Below are 5,539 nucleotides of genomic sequence, written 5' to 3'. Positions count from 1 at the left end.
CGTGATGTTGGTCTTCCTGTTCCTGCTGGGAACTCATTATCATGAACATTTGTCTATTTCAAAGGTCAGTTAAAGGCTTTCTGTTTCCATTTTAACCCTTTAAATAAGGATGGTGGAGAGGAACAGATGCCTATCAGATGGGTATTTTATAGTTAACATTTGACACCACACTAACCCCAAGCCGAACGGCTAGAGACAAACAGAGTTCCTTCTCTCTGAACGTTGGTATGAAACAGGTGATCTTTGTGGGTGTGGCTACACTCAGACGTCGGCCCTCCAGGGTGGCTCACTCGTGCTCTCGGCTCTGTGTGCAGCTAGGGTGAATACCACTGTGCAGGTGTGTGTGTAGGAGGAGGGTGGGTGAAGTTAGGGTGGTGCTAGGTTGGAGGCATGGATGGAGCGTAGATGGAGGATGGGTGGAGGATGGGTGGCTCCTGTCTCCAAACCAAACAAAGACTGTGACAGCTGTCACATTGACCTCTGGGTGTCTTTGCATGAGGCGAGATATGAAATGTGTCAGAACGATAATGAAGCGTGCTAAATGTGGACCTCTGGAGCGCGCGCACACACACGTTCACGCACGCACACACGAACCCACACACACACACACACACACACCCACACCCACACACATCCACACACACACACACACACACACACACACACACCCACACACACACACATCCACACACACACACAGCAGGTATTGCAACAAGTAATATTCCTCAGTTTTCTAGCCTATTGGTTGCACAGAAACGACAGTACTGGAGTGCGTTTGGCGTCTGGTATTTAATGGCATGTTTGCTTCATACAGGCAGAGCACTGAAGGGCACGAGTAGCTAAAACACGGTTAGCCGCCGGTTGCCATAGCAACAGACTGAGACCCCCAACCCCCCGAGCTACTGCATGGTTTAGCTGGGAACTTTAGTAGTTTCATGGTGGAGGACAGAGCCCCACCCCCAGAGAGAGAGAGAGAGAGCGACAGAGACACAGCAAGAGTGAGAAAGGCCTCAACACCTCAACAGGTGTTACGCAAATGTATCATCCCAGACATGCACATTACATCCAGGTGAAGGTACCTTGATTTTAGATGCATCCAACCTAAAGGACCTGGGACGTCATGGAGTCTTACTGAGGACCTGTGTCCATGTCCAACAGACGTCCATGTCCAGCAGGACCAGCTGACTGTGTGGAGGTTTGTGTGCACCGTACACACACACACACACACCAGGCCAGCCTTGGACTGAAATGTACTCATCTGATTAACTAAATTAATATTGTGCCCAATAATAAAAGGGCCAAGAAACAAAAGCAAAACACATAGACTTATTTAGACAAACGAGAGAAAACGACAGAATTAATGAAATTATTTAACAGACGCATTATTCTCCACAGCAACAACAGGAACTCGCCCTGGCTAAGGGTCACTGACGTTTTCACAGATTTCACATTTATTCTGTGTAATAGATCAATTCTTGCGGTGCAAATGTGTGTGTGTGTGTGGTTTTGTGTATGGTTGTGTGCGATTGTGTGTGATTGTGTGTGTCATGTTCTCCATGTGTATTCCTTTTCCCTGTAACAGTTATTTGAGCCATTCTTTCATCTCACACACACACACACACACACACACACACACACACACACACACACACACACACACACACACACACTGTGCTCTGAGTCTTTACTCCTGACCCAGTATCCCGCCACCATGGTCAGCTCTATGTGACCTTTTACAGGTCCACCTCTGCCTGATGCAAACGGACCCTGTGCAGGCGATGGCTTAGAACCACTGACGCTGCCTGCAGTCCTGGGTCTGGAACGGAGAGTGTTGCCAGATTGGTCTGTGGGTAGTTTTACTCTCACTGGGGATTTGAGCCTGTCACGGGGCCAACCTGACTAAGATGATGAGCAGGGTTTTAAGGGCAGGGAGGGATCCGTTTGAAGTTTGAAGTGCTGTCCATAGTGCTGAAATATGCCCCCCACCCCAGCCTCCTTCCCCCTCTGTTATGAATGAGCTGGCTGGGAGTGTGTGAGGATCAGTTTATCGCTAGTGGGAACTGATGATAAGGTTGCCTATAAACATGAAGACAGGGATGTCACACTGAAGTTGATCTTGTGGTGTGGGTGTGTGTGTGTGTGTGTGTGTGTGTGTGTGTGTGTGTGTGTGTGTGTGTGTGTGTGTGTGTGTGTGGAGGAACTGGGCAGGATGGGAAATGAAGTCCATGATATAGGAAAGAAATGGACCAATGGTCAGTACAGAGCAGACAGTCAGTCCCACACTCTCCCTCAAGGCCATGTTTGACCTGTTGGCCTCCTGTAAGTCTTCGAAATGTGAAGGGACAGAATCACATCTGCGATTACATAATAAAAGTCTAATTATAAAAGCATGACCCTGTTTGCCTCTGCATTATCTATTTTACTGAGCCATGGCTGAAAGCTGACACCACACAGAGCATTTTCATTTCAGACAAGCAAAGGTATCTGCAGACAGGCTACCAAAAACATGCATCCACTTTTTCTAATTGAGAGTAGAGCCATACGGGTGAACTTGAAAGCGCATTAATGTATTGAATAACTAATATGGCTGGGCCTGGGATCAGAGAGCTGTGAGCTACATGTCAGAAATGTTCATGCTTCATTTTTGTCCTGAAGAGAAGACTAACACTGACATGGGTGGAGTGCGGTGGTGTTGTGGGAATGTTATTTATTGTGTCTGTCACAGTGCAAACAGCCTCCGACAGCTATACGCAGCCACACTGACCTCACTGGGCAGAAGTGTGGTCAGCCTGATCCACGGTCAGTCATTCCCATGAACCCATGTGGTCCCAGCCGATCCCACAGTTAGGGAGTCCCACAGTCTTTCCGCACCATGGCCAGCTGCCAAACGCAAGGTTTTTACTCAGGTCAGAAATGTAGGTGTAGAAACACAGAGAAACACAGAGAAACAGAAACAGAGCATATTTTTAAAATGCTATTGACAAACTCAAAGTACCAAATTTATTAAACACATACAACAATTTTAAGAATCACACTAACTCATTATAACCTGGTCTATAACTCCAAGTTTGTATCAGGAGTTCATCATGCAAACATAACAATAAAAAGAAGCACATAAAAGAAACACAGAGAGACAGAAAGCACAGAATGGACAGATTTTGTGACAAGAGCTTCACAAACATAATGAAACTATAGCCGATCCCAGCTGGTTTTCTTTCTAACTTTAGCTGCTCTGTATTGGTCTTCTCATTACACACCGCGAGCTATTAAACTGGGTTCTAATATAAATGCAGGCCAGGTCCAGTAGTATGTAAAATAGGGCAATGATCATCCAATCTGATTTACTTTAGCCCTGACTTAACTTGGCAAAGTCTTTGGCTCACAGAGATGGGGGATGTGTTGTGTACACGTGGTTAGCCCCATGCTTACACTGAGACATCACTGCATGCTTATTTCCCCATGCAGGATGTCAAATTAAAAAGCTTCACAATCAGGAGACTAGTGAACACTACAGGGTGCAGGGTGGTCCCAGTGAGTTATATCGAAGGCCGGAGTGGGCCCCTTTTTCAGCCCGGAAGTTTCATGCCTAAATGCCCAAAATAATTTTTCCCTCCCAATCGGCCGAAACTAGAAACTGACATGAGCCGGCCCATCAGGAATCCTTCCGAATCTCCTGATGAGCCACTCCGGCTCTGGTTATATCTGTTTCTGAAGTGCTCCAGTGTACTGATCCGCTGGACCCTGACAGACCCACAGACTTGAGCAGCACGCAGCCCCTTGTCTGTCCGCAGAGGAGCCCCCAGCCTCCTACGACATGTTCCCAGTTCCTGTGATGTGAAGACACTGAACTGCTTCTGTGTTTCCCCCTGCTGCTCTCAGACATTAATGAACTCTTTGATCGCCCTTCTGATGCGAGCACGTCCCTAACACACAGGATTTGCCACTGTGGTGTTGTTATTGTGCTGAACGTCTTCTGCAGAACGTTATAGTCAGCTAGATCTCGTTAATGCTGTGCTATTTTTTGTATGTTGTAAAGCTGCATGTTATTAACTCTTGTAATAGCTCATATGTTATGTCTCTGAGTCCATACTGGACCAGAAACAGTTACTCTATTACAGTATTACTCTTTACTGTATTACTCTATTACTCTTTATTACTCTGTCACTGTGCTTTTACAGCAGTGTTGAACCTCCCTGTCCCCGCTGGGACAGTCACAGGGAAGAGCAGGAGCAGGACTAAGAGAAGTACTGTAGTTTGCCACTAGAGGCATTAGCGAGTCGGTTTGACCGGAAATAACCGGGAGTTATCTTTCTGTAACCATACATGCGCTGTGTAAGTATGCAAAGGAGAAAACTGTGAATATAAAAAGCTTAGTGGAGATTAAATGAATCATTCAATTATTCACAAGGAATAAAGCAAAGACGATGTAACACAGACAGAGCATATTTTTTAAATGCTACTGACAAACTCAAAGTACCAAATTTATTAAACACTTACGACAATGTCAAGAACCGCACTAACTCAAGATAACCTGGTCTATAACACCGAGTTAGTATCGGGAATTCATCATGCAAATATAACAATTACCAAAGGACATTAGGACTACACGTGCTCACATGAACATGGAATGCAAGACATCGCAAAAACTTAAAGAAGGAAAAAGGTGTCTTAACAAGATATATATTTCAGTTTAATAGAAGGATTTCTTTGGGGGAAAATGGTCTAGCTTTGAGCACTGCTGTGGTTGATCTTATCTGAGGGTAGGTAAGTGTGTAACGGTATTCTTAGCACACACAGACACACACACACACACACACACACACACACACACACACACACACACACACACACACACACACACAAACAAACAAACAAACAAACACACACAAAAAGAGAGAAGGATAAGAGAAACAATCCTATTTGCAAGAAAATTGCCCTCCATTCAAACAAGCATTACAGAGTAACAACAATGTTCGATTAGCTCTTACAATGTTTATTTGAGTGAATTTAAACTCCACAGAATTAACTGAGCAGTATCAAGGAAATAAAAACTAAAATAATGTATCGTCAGACTTACTGATTTTATCGATTAGGCAACAGTGACCAAAAATAAAGAATAAACAATAAAAAACACTAGTGGAAGGCACGAATAAAGCAGTTCGGTAAGCAAAACAAACAAGCAAAACTCTGTATTTCCTCGTGACGATGCCTCGTAACGTTTAGGTGTTCAGCGGTGTCGAAGTCGTGTTCTCGGAGGTGCTCCGTTAGCGCGGGGAGGAAGCAGAACTCTGTCCATGGTGCTGAAAGGTGTTAAGCAGCTCAATGCCATTGAGGCGGAGCAAGCAATAATACATCTACCTTTAATAAAACACATTTCGGTGGGGGCGCATATGTGTTCATCCAGTGCTCTCTGGAGATTGTATATTTATGTATTTTTCTTTTTTTACCCGAATATCTTAATAGACACATCATGATCAAATATTATGTGGCTGTCACTATCTGAGCAAACATTCTAACATTCAAACTTTAATAAACGCCT

The sequence above is a fragment of the Brachyhypopomus gauderio genome, chromosome 11 (genome assembly GCF_052324685.1).
Source record: "Brachyhypopomus gauderio isolate BG-103 chromosome 11, BGAUD_0.2, whole genome shotgun sequence".
Taxonomy (NCBI): domain Eukaryota; kingdom Metazoa; phylum Chordata; class Actinopteri; order Gymnotiformes; family Hypopomidae; genus Brachyhypopomus; species Brachyhypopomus gauderio.
Note: the sequence above shows the minus strand (reverse complement) of the source record.